General features: G+C 35.2%; 1 protein-coding gene across 1 annotated transcript in view; it reads left to right on the forward strand.

Annotated features, from left to right (window-relative positions):
- Positions 1–1242: 1242 nt before the first annotated feature.
- The window catches only part of LOC102739553 (uncharacterized), an 88910-nt gene continuing 72317 nt past the window's right edge, over positions 1243–17835 (forward strand). The window contains exon 1 of the mRNA XM_081828782.1: positions 1243–1330. The gene's annotated coding sequence lies outside the window, so the exon portion shown is untranslated. The remainder of the gene's footprint in view (positions 1331–17835) is intronic.

The following is a 17835-nucleotide window of genomic DNA, read 5'->3' on the forward strand; positions in this document are numbered from 1 at the left end:
CAGTATGTAGGAGAAAGGGGGTAATTGTGGAACTTCTGGTGAGGGAAGAAGAAAACTGTGATTCATTCTCACTGAGAGAAGAGATGTTATGTTAGAGGACCTTTCCAAACCCGAAGTGGGGAAATGACTGAAAATGGGCAGATGGATACTTGGAATTATCCTTGAAAGTAACTTACGATAGAGATGAAAGATTCTCTCTGGTTTAAGTACTGCTTGTGTCCTTCACCCACTCTTATTCCCTCTCCTTCTACAGCTTCTTCAGCCCCAGAGATGTTGCACAGAGCGCTTCATCTAAATTCATTTTCATCACCTTACCTACTTTTCGGCTTTGCCTTTCCTCCTCAAGAATGTGAGTGCTGTAGTTTAAACTTAGCAAAAAACTCACCAGGATCATATTGCAGCCTGATATTCTTCTGGGCCTTTGTTTTCTATGCATTTAGGAAGGTGGCTGACTATATTTAGTTTATCAGTAGTGAAGTCATTACCTGCAAAAATGTATTGCTAAAACAAAAAGTCATTTTAGGAAAGTGAATATTTCAGTTAAGAGTTGAGAATTTTCTTGGAAGATCGGAGTAGTATAGGAGAAAAACCGTAAGACTTCAGAATTAGGAGACTTGGGTTCAAGTTGTGACTCCACCCTTTAGTAGCTTGGACAATCAAATAACTTCAGAGCCTCCATTTCTTATTTGTTAAGTAGGGATTATATTGTTACCTACCTCATAGCGTTGTTGTGAGGAGTAAATGAAATAACACGTCAAAGCACCCGGCAGAAGGGTTGGCATTGAGTAAAAACTCAATAAATGTTAAATCTGACTGCCTTCCCCCACCAAAAGTTGTCAGAGAACCTGAGTTTGCATGGGTTAAAGCCTGAAAGCAAGAACCGAAATGTATTCTTCATAAAAATGGGAATATTCTAATTACTTGGGTTTGGTTTTTTGGGTTGTTGTTTTTTTTTTTGTTTTTTGCCTGTGTGTCTGGGAGGAAATTGTTTTGGCTTGTTCCCTAGTTCAGGTTTCTCATGAGGCGGGGGAAGAGTATGGTCTTACCATGGTGCAGAAATACACAGTCACACACAGCAACTTGGTTTAGAGTCAGTTTTGGTTGTTGGGTAACAGTTAGTGTGGAGAGACACTAAAGAATTGTCTCTTGTTGCTCCATCACAGCTACTGAACTAAAAACGTGTCCTGCTCGCAGACTGCTGCTTGCCAGAGCCTTTGACTCCTCAGGGGGTGGAGCAAATGATTTCCTTCCTGGACAGGGGCAATCTGTGGTCAGTGTACAAGAGTTGCTGTAGCAACCCCGCAGCTGTGCTCTGCCTAGCAGAAACTCGGTAGGATATCATTGATTTGTTCACTCCAGTGAAAAACAGGTTTGTTTGTTTTTTATTTAATCAGAAATTGAAAAAATGAAATTGGAACTTTCTAGCCAAGACCAGTCTCAACTTTGATGTAACTGTGAAACTAGGAAGTTTGAGTGTTTAAAACAGCAGGTATTGTGAGTACTCTAATTTTGGAAATTGCAGTTGGAATCTTGAATTAACCATACCTGTGTGGGTCATTGGCAACCTAGCCATTCTTATTAGGTGATAGCCGAAGATAGGAGGGTTGGAGGGAAATGTTCAGTTTTCTGCAGTATAAGATTATAAAGGAGATACTTAAAATAGTGAGCTCAGTGAATGGTGATGGTGTACTTAAAGGTTTTTGAGATTTTTAGATAGCCTTTCTCCTTTAAAAATACAATTTTAACTCTGAAGGAGTAGTCTTAATCTGTGATAAGACATCAAAAAAATTAAATTAAAATTTGACTTGCAGTGTGGTGAGAAACTAAGGGGAGAAGTCTGGTTGGTTATGCACAATGAAAGCAGTGCTCACTATGGCCAAAAATATACCAGCTGCCGTTGTTGGTGTAGAGTAAATAGTGAAACACCTAATGGGGTTTCCTGGAAATTTGTTCATCTGTAACTAAAGCTGTATGTACTGAGAACATTTAATTGTATATGAAGTTTAGATAAGTACAAGCTGACTCCCAGATGTGTAACAAGACAAACCTCTCTATGGCATAATAGCATCTGTGAGGGAGGGGAAAAAACTCAATATGGGTGCCATGGCACCTTTTGATTAGAATGAAATAAGGATGAATAAAAATAATATTGACTGTCATCGATATAAAACTAAATTTATTTCTTGGTAATTAAATAGACCTTGCCAACGCCTCAGCCTTTTTCTTCATAATCTATAAGCTTATTTTCATGTGAATTTCCTCTTTTAATTCCTTTTTTATACTTTGTTATATAAGGAGAATTAGGCATAACAAAATTGTAAAGTTTAAAGTTTTAAAATCTTGTCTAGGGCAGAATTTGTTTTTATTGTAGTTGTGAATTAGTCATTTAAAGAATAAGGTGGATTTTTTTTTTCCTGGTGGGATTTTTGGGAGTGTTCTCCTTATTGGTATAGAGTCATTGAATTCTCATTTGGTACAAGATCCTACTAGATGCCATAGGCAATTATTAGAATTATAAATTAGCACCCCCCAAAGAAATTTATTTTTTATTATATATGCATGGTCCATTGGGTACCTCTGTGCATTAACAGTTTCAGCAGAAAATAACAGAGAAGCAAATTGATCTCTTGTTACTTTATGCTCTGAGGCAGTTTTTTGACAATCTCAGGTCAGCAGTCTACAAAATGTTAATGACCAGTTTAGCAGTCTACAATGTTGGGAGACTGGATCCAGTTGTGGTTAGAGGAGGGATGTTAGGAATTAAGAATTATCTGTCCAAAAAAAGATAAAAAGTTCTGTGAAATAATCAGCTTTCCATCTGATTATCTTTTAAAATAAGAGTGAAGTTATCCATTACACTCTCGGCGCAGGTTTTTCCTCCATAGATATTGCTTATCCATCTTTCCCTCATTCTTCAGGTCTCAATGTAGTGCTTCCTCTAGGAAGCCCTCTGTAAGTCTCCCCTTCATACCCCTCCCTCTTCTCCCAAATCTGGCTTCACTGCCACTTCTAGGTATTTCTCCTATCTTTGCACTTAGTACACTTTCTTGTTATCGCTTGTTTGTCTTTCCTATAGACTGAAAGCTCCCTAAGGGCAAGATCCTTTCTTGCTCACCACTGTAGCCAGCCCCCAGCACAATACTGAGCCCATAAGTAGTAGCCCTCTCAATAAATATTTGATACTTAATGTCATGAAGTTATGTTTACCTTCTTTGGTGGTCTCATCTGAGTAAGCATATTGGCTCTCACACTACTGTTTTAGGCACCAGTTCAGTTGTGCAGCTGTTTCATCTTTCAGGGGTATGTGACCAAATTTTACATAATCCCTGGTTAAAATATGCCAGTATTTTATTGTTTGTTTGTTTGGGGGTAAAGATAAAAGGCACTCAGAATGATGCTTGCTTTGACTTTATGATGCAAAGAGGAAGAGGTTAGAGAGCCAAGGTAGTTCTTTATTTGTATATGGTATGTTGGGACTTGTTCAGTCAGCAAGTATTTCTTGATCTCTAATCAAGTATTTGTTATCTCTAAGATACTGTGCTAGATGCTATGGGAGATTCAAAGCCAAAGTATGCGTGGATTCTCTCTTCAAGTTGCTTATAGTCTCATGAGAGGGGACAAAAATATAACAGAAGGAAGAAAACAGTAGGTGACATAGAGGTATAATGACCATCCCAGAGAAGATGCTTAAATATTTGTCCACTAAATTTTTGTTCTTCATCTGTTGATAGATAAAGTTGACCTATTTGTATTTCTTCATTCTCTTTCTTGATATATGTAGCTTTCATTTGCTTTTTCACCTGGTGGCAGTATTGGTACCAGATACCAGTTCACTTAGCATAAATTTCAAACAAGTGTCCATATAACCACGTATCAAGGCATGAATAGAAAAAATGGGTATGAAACGCCTAAGTAAAATGGGAAGGGAGTAGAGAACGAGGAGGGTAAAAAAATCAAGCAATAATGACTTAGACTAAAACAGAAAAATAATACTTTTACAGAAAAGTTGTATTCTAGAGACCAATTATTGACCTGTACAGAATTATGCAAATGATCACAACTCACTTTTCTTATGAATTTAAGCCAATTTCCTCACACTTCAGCTTCCTCATTGGTTGGACTAAGTGAGTGTTTTTCAAACTGCAGGTCATATCCTATTAATGGATTGTGAAATACATTTAGTGGGTCACTATGAACATTTTTAAAATAATTAGAATAGCAGGGCAGCTGGGTGGCTCAGTCATTAGGCATCTGCCTTCAGCTCAGGTCATGATCCCAGGGTCCTGGGATCTAGCCCTGCATCAGGCTCCCTGCTCAGCGGGAGACCTGATTCTCCCTCTTCCACTCCCCCTGCTTGTGTTCCCTCTCTTACTCTGTCTCTCTGTCAAATAAATAAATAAGATCTTTAAAAAAAATACTAGAATAGCATTGAAAATATCAGGGTGCATCACACAGAGAAGGTAGTCAGTGTTTTTGTGAAACTCTGTGAATACTGGATTATAATTTAAAATGTAGTCCTAAATGTTACTCATAATAAATGTTTAAAGGGAATGAATTTGAAAGAGGTGGAGGAAAGAAAGCCAGTTTAAAATAGGAATACTCCCAAATCTCCTATATGGCATGTGACAATCTACTCTTTATCCCAGTAATACTATTACAAATCTGTTTTATATATTTTACAGGTAGAAGTCCCATTTTAATACCATTAGATTTCCTGGTCTATAGAATACTCTTTCCAAACACTAACCAACCTATATTAGAGAAATGTCACTTTTCTCATGTGGGCACAAATAAATGTATTCAAACATGAATCCCTTAACAAATGACCTCATTATTCCTCATCCATTGTTGCTATCTAGTCACTGCCGCTGCATGGAATCTAACCAAGTATGGGCCTTATGGTTAGGAAACAAATTTGTTCTGCAGGCGCTTAAGACAGTTTTAAAATTCATAAAGAGAGGAGATTTGCAAGAAAAAAACTGTATGCATGTCTTGAATCTGAAATGAGCAAAGATTTATCATTGACAAACCCAAGCATCAACATTCAATACATACAAAAAATTAAAAATCTGATACATTACCAATGTGGCACTTTTTAAAATCATGAGCCCTAGACCTAATAGAATATTTTTAAATGAGTGAGTAGATGGAATATATAATAAATACCTTACCTGAAAAGTAGCTTCATTAAATAAAGTACTACTAAGGGGCTACATTTCTGTGACTTTTGATATCCTCCTCAGTGTATTTCTTTGTAGCCATATCAGCTCTGAATTATGGTCAGAACATAGGAAGAAGTGCCATAGGGAAGTAAACATTGGAATCATGTTCATTATAATGGGATTCTACCCACTTGTAAAAGTTTATTCACTATAAATTATTAAAGTTGCTTAAATAAAGAGATCTTAGTCTTTATGAAAGGAGGATGTGACCAGACCTTCTAGTCATAGCTAAAATAATATACTTTTGACCTAATTTTACTTAGCCTGATTAAGTAAATTTTAGGATAACTTCACAAAAACTTTGGAAGGCATTTTTTGGTTAGTTTTCTTTAAAGTTAAATGTACATCGACTTGGATGGTATTTCTTAGAAAAATCTATTACTGAACTAGTACAGAATGTGAATCATTTCTTGTCTGAAATAAAAGATTGATGTTTACAGGGCAGTTGTCCAGAATCTTCTTGCTGAACTGGAAAGTATTTCAATTCTCTTCACTGTAGGTCCTTTTAACTTTACAAATGTGTTATTTAAAACATAAATCATATTGGTACACAGGAAGCCCATTTAAAATTAAATTGAAAAACACTCCTGAGGATTCCATGGATTATTTATGGTTTTATAGTTTATAATTTCTAGCAAAAGAAAAAAATATGTTTAATACCTTAAAAATATCTTTTCATAAATAGCCAAATCTAAAATATGTAATACATATGAGAGAATAGTGCTATTAATATCTTAACTATTAAATGCTTGAACACAACATAAAAAGCATTATTATCTTTTGCTTTCCCAAAAATAAACTAAGCTACAAATTTGAAGCTAGGGAATTCAGTACCAGAGTTAAAAGAAATTATTTTCAAGTTCAGAAATTTCTTTTACTTTAATCTCAAAAGTCACTGGTATTTTAAAAACTTATTCTATGATTTTTATGTATATAACTTCTCTGTTTGATAAACTTGGAAGAGTTTATGTCAGTTATTATATACCTTGATTCTCTCTTATGGTATGATTTAAATGCTGGGCACCTAAGCTACATTTTCAGATAGGGTACTTTTCTTTTTGTTCGTTTACGGCATAGGTCTCAAGCAGATGGAGGGCTGTGCCTTTGGTATTTGGGTAGGATATTTGCCTGTGATTTCAAATTCTCAGAGCCACTTCCTAACATTCCTATGGATGTTCCACACAAAGTAGAGTTTCTCTTAACCAGTCTACTAAAATGCTATTGATTCAAACTACCACCTACTGAAATAAAACTTAAAACCACTTAGAGACTAAAGCATTTAGAAAAGAGAAGGAGCTTATCATGCAAAGAAAATCTGCAAGGGAATCAAGCTTTAGAAAGACAGCCTTAACAAATTAAAAATATGACATACAGTTAAAGGAAAAAAAGCAACCTACAAACTTATCAAGGTCACCAAGTTTGCATTTAGTCTCTTCAAGGTGGAAAATAGCACTTTTTTTCATATAATTGCCATATCCAAAAAGGTCATCGCATATCTTCAGGCATCAATATTTCCAAAATCAGAGATATAGTTGTTTTAATTAGAGAGTAACTTACAGGAAAAACTCAAAATTTCATTTACTTTAGGAGCAGGAACCAGACAGGGTAACTGTTCGCTGATGTTACTTTATCTTAGGGTTTTAAAGTGTGTTTGCAGGGATTCCCCAAGATCACCTTTGTGTTCAGTGATTCACTAAAATGACACACAGAACTTAGAAAAGCTGTAATACTCACAGTTATGGTTTATTATAACAAAAGGATACAGACTTAAAAAAGCAACTGAAAAAGGGACATAAGGCCAAGTCCAGGAAACACCAGGCATGAGCTTCCAGTTGTTCTCTTCCAGTGAAGTCATGCAGACAGCACTTAATTCTCCTGGCAATTATGTGTGATGATACGCTTGCAGTATTGCCAAGCAGGGAAGCTCCTCCGAGCCTCAGTGTCCAGGTTCTTCCCTGTGGACCGATCACACAAGCATGGCTTACTGCCCATATGGTGGACCTTCAGTCTCCAGCCCCTCTACCGGTCAAGCTGATACTGTATGGCCCAAGGCCATGGTGGATCATAAGTCACATTGTTAGCATAGACTATCTGGCAGGGCCTGAGGCCCCTAGGTAAACAAAAACATTATCAGACAGGATATTCCAAGGGTTTAGAGGTCATCTCTTAGGAGCTGAGTAAAGACCAAACCTTTCTTTGGAATGTGAAAGGTTTGCACAACTTGGGCATGCTGTGTTGACCCTCTACTGTACAGTGTTGTTTCATTTTGTTTTCTGACTGTGGGATGTGATGTACATTGCATACACATCTGGTTAAGGTACAAATTTTGCCTTCAAATTTCCTTTTAAGCCTGGCTTTGACCACATAAATATGCCCAGTGATTTTATGATGTAGTAGTATTACTTTGATGATTTGTTTTATTTGGTTAGTTTTATTATATGAATGTGATAAAAGGTGATGCTTAATGCACAGAGACCTCCTTATAATCTGATTAGTGAAATTAGAGACATATGATACTAAAATTTAGGGGTTTACTTTGGAGGCTTTGTAAAGTCTTTAAGGTTGTCATTGCTTTATGTGTAGGGTATTGCTCTTATCGGCTCATATACCAAGATTGGGAACAAAGAGCCATTCAGTTCACCTCAGTCAAGTTGCTTGGACCTTGTTGTTTAGTAATGGGCTTGCCATATCTAATTTAATTAGATTTAGGGCACAGACACAGACACAAAAGCAATTTTTAAATTACTGTTTGATAGGAAGAAGAACAGATTTTTATTGAACTTAATGCAAAATAGCTACATGGCTATCAAAAATAAGAAACCTCAGTAAAAGCGTTTTGTGTAATATTTAACCATTTTTACCATTTTGTGGTACATATTTATATGTCATTTTCTCCAGAATCATTATTTATATTTTTTCCTGACAACATATTACTTATAAATTATATTAAGAATTTTCAAAGAATTTTTTTCCTGGAATTCCAAAGGGTTGGAACATAATACCATTTAAAGAATGTTTCTACCAGTGTATGTAAGTGTAGCCAATAGACAGTTCAAAATAAAGAAGAGAGGAATTTTTCCTGTATGTCCATCAGAAATAAAGCATTAACCATAATTAACTCATTTCGTCCTAGGTAATTCTTGTTTTTCTGATTTGGGGTGGAGCACTCAATTTCACAAAGTCATTTGCTTCTGGATTTTAAAGAATCGTAGAAATCCTGATGTTATCTTTTGGTAGTCTGACCTGGTATCTTTTTGTCATGCTGATATCAGTTTATACTGAAAAATCTGTTTCCATGAGTCTACCCCTATAGAGTCAATAATTATGAGTGTGGTAAAAGTCTTTACTGAGGCTTTCATTCTTTTCATGTTTCTTCCAGAAGACTCGGTTTTTGGCCTGTAGCTTATCACAGGGACTTCAGGCAAATGTAAGGAAAAAGCATAAACTGTGGATGACAAGACGCAATGGCTTAGGTTAATTTGTAAAGACCACAATACTAGAATAGTGGGGAGTGGAATCATTTTTTTCTGAAGTAACACATAATCATTTTGTAAGGTTTTAGTAAATGATTATCCTGAGAGGAAAAATACATTTATAGACAGAGTAGGCATTAAATTTCGTTTATCTCATAAAATATTTTAGGATTGTCACCTGCAAACAAAATGTTCTTTTTAAAAAAATCAATTTTTAAAAATAGTTACAGTGCCAATCTTTGTATATGGACATGTGTATGCTTCTGTCCAACCTGAAAGTTAAATTGCTAAAAATATCTTTAAATTTATAGTAATACATTTTACTTAAATGTAATTAACTTAGGTTAAACTCCTCTTACTGTTGTATAAGTTTTTTTCATATATAGGAGGGGATAAGCAGGATGACTTTTACAGTAGTTTTGAGCTAATAAAAAATCTGCAGTATACCAACCAAACATATCTAATTATTTTTAGTATTCCTCCTTTTATAGGATAAATTAGCAAAACTTTGGGGCTGTCTAGCAACTCTTTGGGAAACCCCAAAGAAAATCTTTATGTAAAAGACATAGTTTATAATTCTGAATTTGGGGACTGGATTTGGGAAATGCCATATCAAAAAATGTTATCAGAGGAGAAAATACATGAGTAAGTGACGACAGAAAAAAGGTTACAGGTAATATTTAAAATAAAGTCAGCATCAAGTAATGATACTAGAAATTTTTCAGGGCACCTGGGTGGCTCAGTTGGTTAAGTGGCTGCCTTCAGCTCAGGTCATGATCCCACAGTCCTGGGATCAAGCCCTGCTTTGGGGCTCCCTGCTCAGTGGGGAGTCTGCTTCTCCCTCTACCCCTCCCCCCTGCTTATGCGCACGCTCTCTCTCTCTCTCTCTCTCTCTCTCTCGCTCTCTCTCAAATAAATAAACTCTTAAAGAAACTTTTTCAGAGGCAAAGGACTTTTGTTTAAAAAATAGTTCAAGGGTATGACAAAGCACAAAATGTTAGGTTCTCAAGAATATTTTGGTAATGTAAGAAAACTGCTACTTGGGCACTAAATATCTTTTAACTGCTTTTTGTTCAGAGTAAACATACTCATGGATTTAATTTGTCAATTTAACAGAAAGAAAATCCAAATTCTAGTTTTACTCTTTGAGGATGCCATCCATGTTTTATAGAATAGGATTCACGAATCTTTTTCTCCATCTTATGAATAAATTCATTTTTATCTAGCTAACTTTATAAAATAAGTTAATACATTTTTATGTTTCTTTCAAATTCATTATTTGCAAATATTAAAAACCAAGACAAAGTCCATTTTCCTTCATACCTTCTACAACCTGTTGTATACCCTCAAATTTGGCTTTTAATATTTTCTGTCACATTCTGGCACAACCAGACAATTTGACTTTAAGATAAAATCAATCTCTTCCCATGATAGGCAAATAAAAATTTATTACTTTGCATTTATACCTCTTGACAGATTCACAAACATTATTTTACATGTCTTTCAAAAAAGAACATGTATACCAACATATCTCAGTTTTTCATATGTATCTTTTCAACCTATTAAGTAATGGTCATTTACAACATATAAAAACAAAAGGCAGGGGTATCTTAAAACTGTTTGTTGACCCAGGATTTATTTTGTGCTCTACAAATGAGTTGCTTAGATATAACTTATATCCAAAGATTATTAATTAAATGAGTAACTCAATTTAATATTAGTTTAGAAATTAGAAAAGTATCTATAAAGTTAAATTACATAGGCTTTCTATGAGAAGACAAACCCAAGTCTTGCATAAGTTAGAATAGTATACTAACATTTTAATTCACACTGTCATTAAATCAGGAAGAAGACATATAGCTGTTTTAAAATAGCATTATTAAACCAGTGTAATTTGTGCAAGGATTCCTTTTGATTAGGAATGTGATTACTTACTTTTCTATTTTTCATACTAAATATTTAGGAACTCTTCAAGTTTTGTTTAAAAGTACTAAAGTTTTCTTTCTATTTTTCTCTGGGCTATCAATTTGCATTTCATTACTTATTTTGTCAACTTGTAAACAAGGCTATTTTTGTGGTAATTTTCCAATCAGATTGTAGGTTGAGCTGGAAGCACAACTTTAGATTTATTAATACCTTATTTTTGGGCACCAAGCTCTTTCTCACATCTTTACCTGGTTCATTTGTTTATTTATGCTTTCCTACTTTCTTTTTTTTTTTTTAAGATTTTATTTATTGATTTGACAGAAAGAGACACAGCGAGAGAGGGAACACAAGCAGGGGGAATGGCAGAGGGAGAAGCAAGCTTCCTGCCGAGCAGGGAGCCTGATGCGGGGCTCAATCCCAGGACCCTGGGATCATGACCTGAGCTGAAGAGAGACTGAGCCACCCAGGCGCCCCCCTATTTTCTTTTGAGAGAAAAGAGAGTAAAATTATGTAACCAAACTTTTTAGATTTCTTGCAGAGACTGTGAAACTCTAGGTGAGTCAAGAAGCAATTATTCTCATTCCATCACAAATTCAGGCTTATTTGTAGAATGGTTGTACCATTCAAGCAAAACCTTCTCTAAAGTCTCTACCCTTTGCCCTAAAACCAGGTAAAAACAATTTCAAATTTTACTCATTATGTATATTTTGTTCTTTTTTATGGTAAATTTGTCTGTTGGAATTGGATATCCCTATATAGTGTGTTCAAATGACAGCTTTTATGGCCCATCAATCTCTAATAGTGTCCCAAGGGACAGAGAAAGTTGGCTTCAGAGAAGGTTTATAATTGTAAATAAAAAGACTATTGTAGAAAGCTATGCCTTTCTTTTTTGAGGAGAAAAGCCCTTTTAAAAATACACTAAAAGAACCAACAACTTTGGTTTTATAACATTAGCCACAGATGGATCAAATGTAATCAAAGTCAAAGTACAAAAAACTCATTGGCTTATGGTTGCATCTCCAGATCTCCGATAGCTGCTCTCCACCCCAGTAGACACAAAAATATTTTTATCTTGATTTGAATCAGAGTGGCACACAACATGAAAAACAACATAGAGAGTTTCACCAATGGTAAGGCAGCAATAAAATAAATCAGTACTGTATTGAGTGATATGAGCAACTTTCCAACCTACTAGTGAAGCCAGTTATCGGTTTGACTAAATCAAGGTCTCAAGACCTAGGGGCAAAGAAAGATATATCTCAAATGACAGGAGCTAACAGAATCCTCAAGACAAACATAAAATACAATCAAATATCCTGTCATTTGTTACCTCATAAAGACCAGACAGACCATTAAAAACTATATTATCAACATTGCTGCTGCCAAAGGAGAAATAGGGGTTGTGTACAAATCAGAACCAGCATGAAAACCAGGACACAAAAACCAAACAAATGATCATAAAAAGAAATAGAATCAACTAGATTAAAACCCTATTTCCACAGGAGATTCTCCCTAGGACTGGAAAAAAGCATACCTCAGAGAATCCTTGAGTTGCAGTTTACTCGGCTCTGGCTAGTGAATACACCTCTGGTAGATAAATACATAAAATCTTGGTAGAACCTATAGCATTGTCAAAGAGATACTCAGAGACAAAGCATTTAGTAAAGAAAAGTTTACTTTCAAGGAAAGTTTATAAGAAACTCCTAAGTTTTAAAAGGTCTGGTTCACCAAATAAAAGAATACAAGAGGGGAAAAAACCCACAAAATTACCAACCTTGTTAGCTTATAGTTAGTCTGCTCATGGTAGAAAAGATAGCAATTTTCTCACATGGTTGTCATAGCTACAAAGGTTATCACAAGTTTTCAGCTATCAACATTGCAAAAGTTGATGATAAAATTGCTTTTATGAGGGAGTCAGTACTTATAAACAAAACTTAAGGGATTCTTTTATTTTGGGAAAGTGAACCAGACACAGTGACTCTGTTTTTGTTTGCTTTTTGCTCTCAATGTGCAAGTTGTTTTATTCTCTGATTATGATGTATACACTGATACAGCAGAGCAATGTGTCAGTTTTGCTTCTACACATGCGTCTTTTGGTCCTTGGTAGTTGAAAACCCTTTCACAAACAAATACTGAGGTAGTTATTATAACTTAAGGGAAAAGACCTAATAATACAGGGGGAAAAGGCCAAGTTTAAGGGAGGTACTTTGGAGAATGGATTTTTTTTTTTAAGAAATTGTCATATCCTTGTGGACAAACTAATAAAAACTTTGGATTAATGGGATTATAATATTAATGACTAACACAAATCATAAAAATTTGATTTTGACTGAGAAAAAAGACTAGAGAGAAGGGGCAGAACAAAGTTAAATTTGCCTAGCCTGTCAGTGAGAAGTTAATTTGATTCAAAAGCTGACTTTGTCAGACTCAAGGAAAACTACAGGCAGAATTCCATACTTCACAAATTTGTATAATACTAAGTGGATTGAGGTTCATTTAACCCATATCCCTTTGATGAGCCTCATCTTCCAAACTGACAGACAGCTTGCTTTTTTCCCAGAGACCTGTTGGACCAGCTTTTCTCAAAATGGGAGCTGTGATTCATTAGTGGATCCTGACAATAGTGAGCTCTGACCAGAAGTTTGTTTTTAATAAAATAGAGTAGAAAATACATTATCTGTAGTACTCCTCAAGTAAGTATTGAGACTTCTACTTTAGGTAGGATTTAGTAGAAAGACCAGGCTCCCACTGAAACAAATAAATAACAAAGTCATAGGTTTTAAATTGTTGGAAAATTGTGGGCGCAACAAAGCCTAGAAGAACTAAATTTCTAGAGAAGGAGAAGCTCTCCTGGGTGAGTTAACAATCTCTGGCTATTTTATTCCTTAGATCATTTACTAATTCTGGTCATATTGACTGTTTTTGGCATAGGGATTCTAATGAGACAAAAAGAAGCCAGATGAGTTTTTGAAGACCATAGATGCAGACATGCCAGATTTGAATCTAAAGAAGTCTGAAATATACCATGGATTTTTGCTGAATGTTGGAGTATAAAAGACCCTGGTGAGGTGGTCCAGAAAGGCAGAATAAAATCTTCAATTTTATGATGCTTAGGAGATAAATTCCTTTTAGAGAGAGGGACTGCACCAAACATACAACAGGTCTCTCCCTCAAGTTTTTGCCAGATATTGAACTTGATGTTGTGGAAGACTAAGCTCAAAACTTTTGAAAGATAGAGTTTCAGGGATGAGGACATAGAGAAAAGCCAACCTATCAATCAAAAGCTTCAGAAGGCCATGCTCAAGAAGGAAACTGGATTGGAAGGGTAAAGTCTCTCCACAGTGCTTAGGAGATGGACTCCCACCAGAGACAGAAAGCCAGCATGAAACACTTGCCCATTTTCCCTCTCAAGACATTTGCCAGATTTTGAAGTTGCATGAGGTAGGAAGCTAATAAGCTAAACTAAAATCTCTAAAGGGCAGAACTGATTCTCCCATAGTGTTTAAGGGCTGAAGGAGAGAGACCTGCCAAGCTATCAATCAAAAGTCCAGGTGAGTCACACCTGAAGAAAAAAGACAAAGAAGAGGTGAACTGAGTCTAATTAAAACCAGAATCCAGCCCCCAATCTAATTCAGTTCCTGATGGGATGAAGATGATCAGTCCTTTAAATTATGCATCCGACAGAAGAAAGGGAGAAACTTTATGGGGGTAAATAACATCACTATCAGTCCCATTGACTCTTATTTTTTTAAGATTTATTTACTTTAGATAGAGAGAGCATGGGGTGGAGGGGCAGAGAGAGAATCTCAAGCAGGCTCCTCGCTGAGCATGGAGCCTGATGCAGGGCTTGATCTCACGACCCTGAGATCACTACCTGAGCCGAAATCAAGAGTCGGTTGCTTAACCGACTACGCCACCCAGATGCCCCCCATTGGTTCTTTTATACACCAAATATAGCATATAATAAATTATAAGACTTGAGAAGATGTAGGAAAATATGAGTGATGAGAGAAAAGCAGATAGTAAAAGCAGACTCATAGATGATCCAGGTATTAGAATTAGCAGATAAGGACTTTAAAATTATACACACACACACACACACACACATACACATATATAGGTGCACAAGGAAAAAGAGGAAAAGATGGGCAAATTGGATAAAATGATGGATAATTTTGGCAGATTTGGAATCTATAAAATAATATGCATTATAAAATTTAAAAATACAACAGCTAAAATTGAGAATTCACTGGATAGTTTGTTTTTTAAAATAGCTTAGACTAAGCAAAAAATACAGTTAGTGAACTTGAGGACAGATAAATAGAAAATATCAAAAAATGAGGAGCAGAAACAAAAAATGGGATGAATAAAACTGAATAAAAGAGACACGTGGAATATAGCTAAATAATCAAATGTATGTTTAATTAGAGTCCCAGAAGGATAAGAATGAAAGAGAATGGGGCAGAAGCAATATTTGAAGAGATAATAGTCAAGAAATTTCCAAAATTGATGAGTCACATCGGCCCCAACATTAAAGGTCAGTGAACCCCAATACACAGCAAGGATATATACAAAGGAAGCCACAATTAAATACATTACAGTTGAAACTCTGAAAGGCAAAGATAAAATCTTAAAAGCAGCAAGAGAAAACAAGACACATTTACTTTCTACAAAAGGAACAGTAAGACAGATGACTGATTTTTCTACTGAAATTATGGAAGCTGAAAAGAATAAAAAGACATTTAAAGTGCTAAAAGAAAAAAATTTATACCTAATTAAAATATCCTTTAGAAATCATGGTAAAATAAAGATTTATTCAGACAAAAGCTGGGAGAATTCATCATCAGCAGACCCACACTATAAAAAATATTAAAGGTAGTTCTTTAGACTAAAGGAAAATTAACTCAAATGGCAACATTGGTCTTAAGGAAAAAAAGAGAGGCAGAAAAAATAAATACATGATTACATTTTTTTAATTGTATTTCAAATCAGCAAAAATAAAACATGTTGTGGAGTTTATATGCAGAAGTAAAAAAAAAACAGCTGCATGAATTGTAGGAAGGAGATAAAGGGGCATAAAGCATTGTAAGGCTTTTATTCTTTGGACAGTGGTGTAAAAAAAAAAAAAAATGCTGGAGAGGCACCTGGGTTGCTCAGTCAGTTGAGCATCCAGCTCTTGGTTTTGGTTCAGGGCATGAGACCAAGCCCCATATCCAGTTCTGCTCTTAGTGGGGAGTCTGCTTGAGATTCTCTTCCTCTCTCCCTCCCCCCACTTGTGTGTGTGCTCTCTCTTGCTCTCAAATAAATAAATCTGTTTTTAAAAAAATGCTAGCTTAATGTAGGGTGTAATAAGCCAAGGATGCATATTGAAATCTAGAGGAATGATTATCAAAGCATAAGTATTATCAAAGGAGCTGTATAAATATCATCTGGGAATTTTTTAGAAGTAAAAATTCTCAGTCCTCCCTAGACCTATTAAATTATAAACTTTAGAAGTAGGGCCTAGAAATCTATGTTGGAACAGTCCTCTAGGTGATTCTGATGCACACTAACATTTGAGAACCACTGCTCTGGGGTAATTACCAAAAGAAAATAAATAGGTATAATTAAGAACCTAAAAGAAGAGGTAAAACAGAATAATAAAAACACTTGATTAATCCAAAGTAATGAAAGAAAGGAGGAATACAGGAAGAAAGCATAGAGAGGACAAATAGAAAAATAAACAAAATGAATAAAATACATAGTAAGATTGTGAATGTCAACCCAACAGTTATCACATTAAATATAAATGAACTCGAATTAAAAGACAAGATTTTCAGATTGGACTCAGGAAACAAAAAGGCACAGATAATTTAAAAGGATTAAAAAGATATACCATGTAAACACTACCCCCCCAAGTGCTTGTGTGATTGTATTACTAATACATAAATTTGACTTTAAGAAATATTACTAAAGATGAAAATGTCATAGTGACAAAAGTTTCAATAAAGAAAATCCTTATAATCCTATTAGTAGGCAGCCAATAATAACACTTCAAATATATAAAACCAAAATATCAGAACTAAATGGAGAAATACACAAATCCACAATCATTGCCAAAGATTTTAATGTACATATCTCAATATCTCATTAAAAATCAGACCCAAAATCAGTAACAATATAAAAGATTTGAACATTATGAAACAACTCAATCAACTGACCTATGTAGATCACTAGTCCCAACAACAGAATATATGTTCAAGTGTACATGGAACATTGACCAAAATAGACCATATGTTAGGTCATAAAACAAGCTTAAGATATTTTTAAAAATTGAAATCATGCAGAGTATGTTCTTAGGCCATGATGAAATCACACTGAAAACTGACCAAAAAAAAAAAAAGAACCACTTCTAAATGATCATGAATAATGGAAATTAGAAAATATTTAAATAAGAAATAATGAAAGCACAACATCCAAAATGGTGATGTAGCTGAAGCAATGCTTAGAAGGAAATTTATCTAAAACTTCAAATCTCAAGAGCTGGGAAAAGAAGAGCAAATTAAATCCAAGATAGTAAAAAGAATGGTATAATAAATGATTAGTAATAACATGTAAATAATAAATGAATAATAATTCAATGTAATTGGTACACTGAATTTACTATACCAATGAGTTAATTGATATAATAAATGAATAGAAATAAATAATATGTGAATCATAATAAATGAGCAGAAAGCCATGAAAGATAAAGCAGACATAAATAAACTAGAATAAACACAATAAAACTAAATATCACTCGGGGCACCTGGGTGGCTCAGTCGTTAAGCGTCTGCCTTCGGCTCAGGTCATGATCCCAGCGTCCTGGGATCAAGCCCCGCATCAGGCTCCCTGCTCCGCAGGAAGCCTGCTTCTCTCTCTCCCGCTCCCCCTGCTTGTGTTTCCTCTCTCGCTGTGTCTCTCCCTGTCAAATAAATAAATAACATCTTTAAAAAAACAAAACTAAATATCCCTCACTTAAAAAGATTAGTGAAATTGGGCGCCTGGGTGGCTCAGTTGGTTAAGCGACTGCCTTCGGCTCAGGTCATGATCCTGGAGTCCTGGGATCGAGTCCTGCATCGGGCTCCCTGCTCAGCAGGGAGTCTGCTTCTCCCTCTGACCCTCCTCCCTCTCATGCTCTCTGTCTCTCATTCTCTCTCTCTCAAATAAATAAATAAAATCTTTAAAAAAAAAAA

The sequence above is a fragment of the Leptonychotes weddellii genome, chromosome 8, assembly GCF_054177405.1.
Source record: "Leptonychotes weddellii isolate Sample4059 chromosome 8, ASM5417740v2, whole genome shotgun sequence".
Classification (NCBI taxonomy): Eukaryota; Metazoa; Chordata; class Mammalia; order Carnivora; family Phocidae; genus Leptonychotes; species Leptonychotes weddellii.